Below are 11,002 nucleotides of genomic sequence, written 5' to 3'. Positions count from 1 at the left end.
ATGTAATATATTTTAGAATAAGTCTGTAATGTAACAAAATGTGGAAAAGGGAAGGGGTCTGAATACTTTCCGAATGCACTGTATATGTAGCAACCAAGGCAGACATTAGGGTGAGAGAGTTAAGTTCACTGGATGAACAAAACTATTTAACCTTTTAAACGTCTAGCTATAGAAATAAATAAAAAATAACCCAAACAACCAAGTTTTATAATTGAGACTGTATTTTTTTTTGTATTACCAACAGTATATTTCCATCAGTCAATGTATAGACATGATCAGGTACAAAGTGGTGGAAGGCTGATGGATCATGGTTAGACGTTTCCACATAGGATCTTGACCTGTTATTGCATCAATGAATCGGTTTACTTCAATTGGCAGCTATTCTAAAGAAAATGCCCCCCCCACCACTCTGATATTGAAAATGAACTGAACTAACCAAATTTAAGAAATGGGAACCGGTCATTCCAAGTCATCATTGAAATCGACATGACATGCTTGTTTCTTTCCTACACTGGTTTGTTTGCGACCCTGTAGGTTCTAATTAAATAAGTAGCGCTTACGTCTTCAGCTAATCTGCCTGAGAAGCTAGGAGGGTCATCTGTTAAATCCCCATAAGAGGGACTAGTGCGCATTTGTCCGGTAAAGTGGCTAGTCTCAACCTCAAACAATGCTGTCACTGTGAGGAATTATTTGGAGTACTTGACTTTATTGGATACTGCAAATAGACAATATTTACAGGTATGTGCAATTAGAAAAGGATGCACGTCACACTTGAAATTGCCTTGCATAGATTTTAGTTTTGATAATGTATTTGTAATTATTTATCCGTATGTGTTGGCTGTATTCGAAATAATGTAGTTGACATTGGTTCTATTGTCGTTGATAATGCCCTTTTTTAAGACTGTTCAACTTGCAATCAGAGACACTGCATACATTTAGTTTTGTGTCGTTTCCCTCCTTTTGAACTCCCGACTCAATCATTATCCTGTCTTTGCTGTTGACAGGTCTGAAGAACAGCCCATCAGTCAATTTCCTCCAGTCAGTCAGCTGAGAGATACTGAAACGCTACTGTAGTGCTCAAAGCAGCACACACACACACACTAGATGGATCTTATGGTGGATCTTAAGTCCCTGGGTGATCCCATCAAGCAGTTCAGCGACTATGTGTCAGGGACGGGGACCAAACCGGACAACAAAATAGGCACCAAAAAGAGCACAGGGGCCAGAAGGAAGAGTGTAGTCGTGAGCACAGGGGCCAGACGGAAGAGCGTAGTTGTAGTCCGGAGGCACAGCATAGTCAGGAGGAAGAGTGTCCCTTGCGCCAAAACTTGCACCAAGCAGAGAGCCGTACCAGACTCCTGGCTCAGTGCATACCAGGCTGACATTCAGAGAGAACGGTAGGGATGGTTGGCCATTGTTTTTAGTAGATATAAAACCATTAAAGGCCAGTTTCCTGGAAGGAAATTAAGCCTAATCCTGGACTAAAGAGTACTTTCAATGGAGATTCTTAATTGAACATGCTTTTTAGTCCAGGACTAGGCTAAATCTGTGTCTGGGAAACCGACCCGTAGAGCTTACATAGATAAGTATCAAACTTTTAGGTATATCTGCTTGGGAGACTAACAAAATGCCACTTAAGCATCTCTAATGTACACTTATTGTGCTACTGTAGGAAACTGAGAGAGAAGAAGATTGCAGAAAGGTCCATCAGAAGGAGGAGTCAGCATTTCAGGAGCCAGCACTGCCTCCCAAAGGTAATTGAGTCTGTGTGCATGTCACGTGTGACTGGTCATAATAACAGAAGGTCACTCATTCAGTAGGCATCTGATCCGAGAGTATATCAATTTAATTTTGAAGGAGTAATGGGTGAAACTTGAAATACAAGAGACCTATTCTAATTGAACTTACCTATGTCTCTCGTTTATATGAAGGGATTACAAGTGTACTGTTGGCCAGGATTTTAGACTTACAAAAGGCATAATTGAACCTTTCTTTTTTTTTTCTGTCTTCATGTAGAGTAAGACAAATGCCAGGAGGAACCAGAAATCTGTGAAGGATGATTCGCTGTTTGGTGCCTTCCAGGGGCTCAGTCTGAACGTGACGGGAGGTGCCCAGAGCTCGATGGCCTCAGGCGGGGACCAGTGTAAAATAATGTGAGGCAAAAGACTTGACTCATATAACCTGGCCTAGGCTTCCAGGGCCGAGGCAACATATCACCTAACACTTTAATCTCGTTCACCAGCAGGCTCTCTGTTGACATGTGTATGGGATAACAATTGAGACTGGGGACGAGGTTACCTACACTTTCCCTTGAGACATTTTGAGAAGACTGAACTACGGGGGAAAAACAACAGGTCTTGTGTTGATGAGAAATCACAATGAAGCCAAAGTTTTAAAGGTAGACTCAACAATATGATGTAGATGCAGAAAGTAAACAGAATATTGGGTCAATTTACGCAACAACTAAGTGCAAGGCTGTTTGGTCCCGTACCTACCACGTTGGGCTCCTGAGTGGCGCAGCGGTCTAAGGCACTGCTAGAGGCATCACTACAGACCCTGGTTCGATTCCGGGCTGTATCACAACCGGCCGTGATTGGGTGGCGCACAATTGGCCCAGCGCTGTCCGGATTAGGATTTGGCCGGGGTTGGCCGTCATTGTAAATAAGCAATTTGTTCTTAACTGACTTGCCTAGTTAAATAAAACCTCTATTTTTTTAATATGGTATTTGACAGTATCAAAATTGTCTATGAAAAAAGAATTCATGCATTTTTATCAATTTAGGGTTAGGCATAAGGTTAGCAGTTAGGTTAAAAATCACTTTTTAAGAAGAGGAATTGTACAAATAGGTGGAGTTTATGACTTTGTTGCTGTGGTAACTAGTTACGACCCTCTAACAGCTTGAAGCAAACCTGTGCGCATGTGCAAATACTGTGTGAGAGCGTCATCTTGCATCCCCTATATCCCAATATCTGCGGTGCTGCTCGTGGCAACGTCATTTTGCTGAGTCTACCTTTTCAGTTGGTTTATTAAAGATGAAGGGGGTAAGTGCACTAGCATATCACACAAGCTCTGGGGGAGGGCCATGCGCCTGTCATCAATGTCTATTTTTATTTGGTTTAATAAATCATTTTTACAGTAACCCTCAAGTCAATCATAAACCTTTTCAATGTCCATATGTATTAAGAAGCTAAGTGTTTGTTTTTTGGGCTTCAGAAATGTGACTGAAAAAAGTGCCTCAGGCCTTGTAGCAAATGTAATGACTGCCAATAATGTACTAGCTGCTAATGTAATAACTTTTGCATTCATAATGTAATAAATGCCGATAATGTAATAAATATGATGAACGCATAACAAGGTTTTTGCGCACAATGTAATAATTATTACATTGGTTAAAGTTACACTATTCACAATGTAATATTCACTCTATTTTTATTTTCGTGCTTCAGTAATAGCTGACTACACACCAAACCACATTTCTGAATCCTAGATCTAAACCTGACTTTAGCAGTAATATCAATACACACCCACAGCCCCAGTCAGTCAGTGAATCAGTCTGTGTAAATGAGGGAGTGAGTGAGCGTGTGCGCACGCAAATGTTTTCTTTGGGGGGGGGGCTACTACTAAAATCTCAACTGATATGCAATGTTTTTTTAATATATATATATCCTGAAATGAGTCAGGTGATGTCCCCGGAACAAACTAAGTACTAGACAAAAACGTGGGACCATGACATAACGTCCTGACCACTTTAGGCAACCATTTTGTGATGTTCCGGGGACATCCTAATGACACATTTTTGTTAGCAGGGACGTTCCCTTGGGACCATCCTGCAAACATCCTAATGACTAGTAAAATGAAAGTCCTGAGAATGTCCTAAAAAGGTCAGTGACTTTGTAACTAAATATTGTTCTGGAGGCAGCTGTGTAGAGTGGGTCAATGTGAGAAAAGGGTCAATATCAGGGGATAACTTTATCTATACAATGAGTATAGAAATCATTAACACCTGCTCTTGGCTCCCAAGTGGCGCAGTGGTCTAAGGCACTGCATCTCAGTGCTAGATGGGTCACTACAGACCTTGGTTTGTTTCCAGGCTGTATCACAACCGGGCATGATTGGGAGTCCCACAGGGCAGCGTACAATGGGCCCAGCGTCATCCAGGTTAGAGTTAGGCCGGGTAGGCCATCATTGGAAATAAGAATTTGAGACATGGATTTGTACAGTGTGTGCCATTCAGAGTGTGAATGGGCACCACATTTAAGTGCCTTTGAACAGGGTTTGATAGTAGGTGCCAGATGCACTGGTTTGTGTCAAGAACTGCTACGGTGCTGGGTTTTTCACCCTCAACAGTTTCCTGTGTGTATCAAGAATGGTCCTCCACCCAAAGAGCGGACATCCAGTCAACTTGATACAACTGTGGGAAGCATTGGAGTCAACATGGGTCAGCATCCCTGTGGAACGCTTTTGATAGAGTCCATGTAGAGTCCATGCCCTGACGAATTGAGGCTGTTCGAAAGGGCAAATGGGTTCTATGGAAATAATGAATGCCTTGGAAGATGTGTTCCACGACACGTGTTGCTAGCGGAGAGGAACTGACATTCCACAGTGTAGCACTATTTTCCAGAGAACGCATGGAGCCCGGAGTTGGTTATCCCTTTTATACCGATGGCTATAATTTAACCACTCAAAATTTTAATTTGCTGATAGAAATGTGTTCAACATCCACTGAAGTAGCAAGCAACAGTAGAAAGCTACAGTAGTTGGTTGCTGTGGTAACAAACAGACTTGCTAGTTTAGCTAACCAAACCATCAGTTCTAGTTTGCCTTAATGAAAATCAAGTTCAACAATACCAATACTGTTTTCATTTTGACCTTTTTCTTTCAAAAGCAGCTCAAACAAAACGTGTCAAAATTAACTAGCCATTGAATTCTACCATGGCAATATACAATGAGTGGGTCTAATCCTGGATGCTGATAAGTTGAAATGCCTATTTACTCTGTTCCATCTCCACAAATCACTGTCTCATCAGCCCAGCCGGGCAATTTACGAACTTGATCTCCACTATAAAAAGCATGTAGACATTAACTCCCATTTTCTTTTCGACTAGCATTTGGTTTTCAACAGCGGAGACTTGTATAAACCTAGCTGTCTGTCTCTCCAACATTTGCAATATTGTTTCAATATTGAAATTCGATCTCTAGCTGTCCCATAGCAATGAACATGTCAGGATGAGACAGACAGCTTTTCTCAGCCAGTCGAAATCATGAATCAGCTGGCATCATTTTTATGGATATATATACAAAGAAATGTCAATAGAAAACAGGTCAAACTAATCTAAATGCAGCTAGTTTGCAGTCTTTCCAGCTTCCGTTTGGAGTGATTGTGTTGGCTGTGTTGTTGGCTAGCTCCTCTGAACAAGTGTCCTGACGAGAGAGCACATGTTCTATGCCAGAAAAAATTGCGCATCATTAACTCATTGTTATGGATCTATCCATATAAATGTCACTGGAAAACTGATCAAACAAACGCAAATGCAGATACTTTGCTTTTATTCTGTCGGGACTGTTTGACATGACTGTAAATTAGCTGTGGTTGGCTAGCTAGTAAGAAAGTGATTAGGAACGTTGCCAGCCAGTATCGCAATGGAACATTTTAGAACGAATGACTGGAGCGATCGCGTCCATAGATGCAGAACAAAAAGACTTAACGAGTGGGTCGCGTCTCTGGCAACCGAACCGATAGAACGAATGTTTGGGTAGCAAGCAACCTTAGATTTGTGTCGGGACAAAATCTCGTGGAAGTATGAATACATTCATCAGTCATTATTTGAACGTTGGTAACCCACTGTAAAAAAGTGACTTCGTCTCAAACAACACCCATGCCACTATATCCTCCAAACACGGGCTTCTCAGGCATGATCGCTTAAGTAGTGCACGCTCTTGAACGCCCTTAAAGCCAGTCAGTACTCAACAATGCCATGGTATAAAATGTAAAAGTCGATGCATAATGTAATAATTATATAGTTCAACTTCATGTGCAAAAACGTTATGTTATGCGTTCAGCATATTTATTACATGATTGGCAAGTTATTACATTATGAATGCCAACGTTATTACATTATTGGCAGTTATTACATGATCAAATGCAAAAGTTATTACATTATGAGCAGCTATTACATGATCAGCTTCTACAAATTCAACTGACTGAAAGTACATGGGGATATCGTGAACAAATGCCGTGGTCAATGCTACTGTAACCGGTGCTATACTGCACCGCTGTAACTCTGCGTTGTGTGTGGTTGATTGAGACTATAAAACGTGGACTTTGGATATCAGGTAGTTTTAATCAAGCAGAACTCACTCTCTGCATCCTGCATCTGTATCCAAAAGGAAATAAAACATTTGTAGAGCACATATGTTCTGAGAATCGTCGCCTCTTTCTACAACAGATGCACAATAGGAGGGACTGGGATCATTCGAGGAGCTAGCCATCGTTCACACATACGAGCTAGCTATTAACCACATGTTGAATTCAGAATGTTGATATCATCCTAAAAAGTACAATGACAAGTGCATCTTAACAATACCATCCACTTATGAGTAACCTCTAAATATACATCATTATTCATGAACAAAACACTGTGTGTGACTTTGTACTTAAAATAATCCAACTTTCCTGAAGACAGAAAAAGCTTGCCTACCTCTCTCAGTGGATCAAAATGATTTGAGCACGAGCACGCAGGGCAAAACGTAAGTACACACTCCCCTTCTCCCAGGATGCAGGCATGCATAATAACAAATCAACACGACATATGAATACAGGAACCTGGTGAAATGCACATAGTACTTTAACAACTGTTACACTACGACACACCCAATGCTACGACGGCACCAGTGCAATTAGTGGAGCTTACTGAAGAAGCGCATATCAGACCGAGAGCCTAACGCTTTTCACGTAGTTCTTTATGAGTTTTAGTTTATAAAAACGATCTTACCGCAGAGGCAACAGTTACATGGATGGTAAAAAAACAAACAGCTTGATTGCCGGTACAACATCAGGGAAACTGGGCAGAAGTGCTTCAAATACAGCCGTTCTGCAACATCTTTAGTTGATGAGCCTCTCATCCGGTGCGGACTTCGTGATTTGGAGGCCCCATGCAGAGACCAGTCTGAACCAGAGAAGGATATTGAAAACGCAGACTGAAAAGATTTGAAATTCCCTTCACTAGTAAAGCTATTTGCATCACCACATGGAAGACAAGGATTTATTAGATTAATAGACAGAGGGAGAGAGATACAGAGAGAGGGTGGGAAGTAGCCTAGCAGTTAAGAGTGTTGGGCCAGTAACCAAAAGGTTGCTGGTTTGAATCCCTGAACTGACTAGGCGACATGTTGAAAGAAAAAGGTTTTGCCCTTGAGTAAGGCACTTAACCCTAATTGCTCCTGTTAGTGGCTCTGGATAAGAGGGTCTGTTAAATGACTCAAATGTAAAATACAGAGATAGGTGCACTCCTGCCATCAAAGACTGTAGAAGACCCAACATAGTCCACAAGAATGTACACATCCTTACACATTTAAAACAAATGAATAGTTATTTTACTTTACTCCTAAAGTTTTGAGTTTTGTTGGTCCTAAGGGTTGAGAAGAAAGGAGGGAGACAATTCAAAGACGGGGATGAGGTAGGATGAATGAGTACTCACCCTTGTCACTAAGCGGAGGCAGCAGGTCAGTGGAGTAGCTGAACTCTTGGAAGGCAGTGTGTCGGCCACATGCAGAAACTGAACGGTCCTGGACAAACTCGGCCATCAGGCTCTCATCCACCAGGGTCATGTTGGCAGTGACCTCATCAGGGAGGACCACAAACATCTTGACATCATCTTGCAGGGAGAAGGGGAGAGATCAGATAAAAAAATATATATTTTTATGAACAGTAAGAAGTATTTTCAACTTTTTATACCAGGTTGTGAGAGCAAATGAACTGTGCGGCCCAGGTCTGAGTTGAGTCCCAATTTCACTGGCTAATGGTTCTGGATCATCATGGAAAGGCTAGTGAGTGCCTCCCCATCTAGCTGGAAGTCCCCCATCCATCCACTTTGACTGAGTTATTGATCTATATATACACATTTACATTTAAGTCATTTAGCAGACGCTCTTATCCAGAGCGACTTACAAATTGGTGCGTTCACCTTAAGACATCCAGTGGAACAGCCACTTTACAATAGTGCATCTAAATCTTTTAAGGGGGGTGAGAAGGATTACTTTATCCTATCCTAGGTATTCCTGAAAGAGGTGGGGTTTCAGGTGTCTCCGGAAGGTGGTGATTGACTCCGCTGTCCTGGCGTCGTGAGGGAGTTTGTTCCACCATTGGGGGGCCAGAGCAGCGAACAGTTTTGACTGGGCTGCGCGGGAACTGTACTTCCTCAGTGGTAGGGAGGCGAGCAGGCCAGAGGTGGATGAACGCAGTGCCCTTGTTTGGGTGTAGGGCCTGATCAGAGCCTGGAGGTACTGAGGTGCCGTTCCCCTCACAGCTCCGTAGGCAAGCACCATGGTCTTGTAGCGGATGCGAGCTTCAACTGGAAGCCAGTGGAGAGAGCGGAGGAGCGGGGTGACGTGAGAGAACTTGGGAAGGTTGAACACCAGACGGGCTGCGGCGTTCTGGATGAGTTGTAGGGGTTTAATGGCACAGGCAGGGAGCCCAGCCAACAGCGAGTTGCAGTAATCCAGACGGGAGATGACAAGTGCCTGGATTAGGACCTGCGCTGCTTCCTGTGTGAGGCAGGGTCGTACTCTGCGGATGTTGTAGAGCATGAACCTACAAGAACGGGCCACCGCCTTGATGTTAGTTGAGAACGACAGGGTGTTGTCCAGGATCACGCCAAGGTTCTTAGCGCTCTGGGAGGAGGACACAATGGAGTTGTCAACCGTGATGGCGAGATCATGGAACGGGCAGTCCTTCCCCGGGAGGAAGAGCAGCTCCGTCTTGCCGAGGTTCAGCTTGAGGTGGTGATCCGTCATCCACACTGATATGTCTGCCAGACATGCAGAGATGCGATTCGCCACCTGGTCATCAGAAGGGGGAAAGGAGAAGATTAATTGTGTGTCGTCTGCATAGCAATGATAGGAGAGACCATGTGAGGTTATGACAGAGCCAAGTGACTTGGTGTATAGCGAGAATAGGAGAGGGCCTAGAACAGAGCCCTGGGGGACGCCAGTGGTGAGAGCGCGTGGTGAAGTACGTACGTGTAAGAGCCAATAGATGAAGCTTAAAAACAACTTCAGGAGATGAAATGAGGCCTTGAACCCCAGCCCAAATGCCTTTGAACCAGGCCAGAACTTCTTTGCAGGGGCTTTGTCAGAATGCGATCCACCTCGCCACCAGTGTGATTGATTTACGTCAATGGTTGTGCCTGTTTTGAATCTTTCCGCAAGGTGGCGCCAACTCTCCATATTTTGCAAATGCTCAGTTGGCCCTACAACGCTCATGTGGTTTTTTAATTGGTGCCGATTTTTTTTTTATTCCAGTAACGAAAACCCTCACTGCTCAAATTACTCAACAAAAAAATCTACACAATCGCAACAACAAAAACAAAAAGCATCATCAGCTCTACTTGAATACACAAGTATTGTCCGTGTCATTTTTCGTAGTTGTCGCTACTAAATTTGAGGGACTGTGTCCCCACTTTGAGGGAATACAATATCTCTGATCTGTTTTGGGCCCTTTTTGACAAGATCACACCTCAGTTAGACAGCCCTTCATGCCACAATGCAGCATCATCACTTACACACTCACGCAGCAGGTCCACATGCTGATATCTTTGTGACTCTGGGAGAGCAAGGGCTGGGATGAATCAGACTCTGAATCCAGCTGTGCTGCTGCTAGTGCTCGCCAGTTGTAGGCTACTGGTGATGATGAGCCACCAACAGCAGCTGGGGCACTAATACTACCACAGATAGAACAATGGATAGAGCACGTCGTCTGGATTCTGGCCGATTCAATCATCTTTAACGGACAACATTTCTTGAGGGTTTGAACAAAAAAAGGGTTCGAGATTTCGTTCCTACTGGTAAACTAATGTCTTGAGGATGGACACTCAGCTTTCTATCCAAGCTAGGAGAGAGCGCAATAGTGCTGAGTGATTAGTGCTTTTGAAGTCTGTTTGATTATTTTTTAAATCATGGTTTTCAATTTCATTTTCGATAATTGTTTAAAAACAAATGCACCATGTATTATGTGGGTTGAATTCTGTAACAACACAGATTAAAACAATGATCAAACGTCCAATGATGATAGTGCCCATTACTGCTTATCACATAACAATAATTTATTAACAATATTTCAACTATGTAGATTACATTTGATGACTTCATTTCCTTCCAAGTCATCTCATCGCTAAAGAGCTGCTGCCTATGCTGTCTGACAAAATCACAATTTTGTAGTTCTTCAAATACATAAGGCATACTTTTATGACTGCTGAATATACCAACTATTAACCACTTAGATCATGTATTTTCAGGTAGAGATACCTTGTGAAGCAACAGCTGCTCTCTATATGATCTCACCATCGGCATTCTCTCTTCAGTAGCAGGCGTAAAAGAAAAAGATCGGACAAGTAGATGCGCAATGAATTATGATCATTGTGGTTAATTACTACGTTTTTAAGCCCTAACTATGTAGAATATTGGCCTGTTGTGACATCACACAGTTCAGGCTGGATCTGATTTGTCTGTAGAGTAACTGAGTTATGTGCGCATTGAGCTCACAGAAAAAACCTGAACGAAATGGAATTCAAATTATTTAACCGACATTGGTCAATTAGTTGTTTAAAAAACAAAAATAACTGGAATTTTGGTTAATCGCTCAGCACTACAGTTCAAGGACGGCTCGTGATGCAGGTTCACCTAGCCTATACAGGAAAGTTGTAAATTCTAAAACATTATTGGTAGCTGACTAGTATGCTGTTGCATCGAACATTTGTTTTACAATCTGCCAATGTTTGAATTTCC

General features: G+C 42.6%; 1 long non-coding RNA gene across 1 annotated transcript; it reads right to left on the bottom strand.

Moving 5' to 3' along the window:
* Window positions 1-6,040: 6,040 nt before the first annotated feature.
* LOC135572500 (uncharacterized) lies at window positions 6,041-8,226 on the bottom strand. The gene is made up of 2 exons (XR_010464347.1): window positions 7,699-8,226; window positions 6,041-7,167 (listed from the first exon to the last, which is right to left on the bottom strand). It is a non-coding gene; the product is annotated as an uncharacterized LOC135572500 (long non-coding RNA).
* Between the last annotated feature and the right edge of the window lie 2,776 nt (window positions 8,227-11,002).

Source organism: Oncorhynchus nerka, linkage group LG7 (assembly GCF_034236695.1).
Source record: "Oncorhynchus nerka isolate Pitt River linkage group LG7, Oner_Uvic_2.0, whole genome shotgun sequence".
In the NCBI taxonomy this organism is placed as follows: Eukaryota; Metazoa; Chordata; class Actinopteri; order Salmoniformes; family Salmonidae; genus Oncorhynchus; species Oncorhynchus nerka.
Note: the sequence above shows the minus strand (reverse complement) of the source record. Positions and strands in the feature narration are given on the sequence as shown.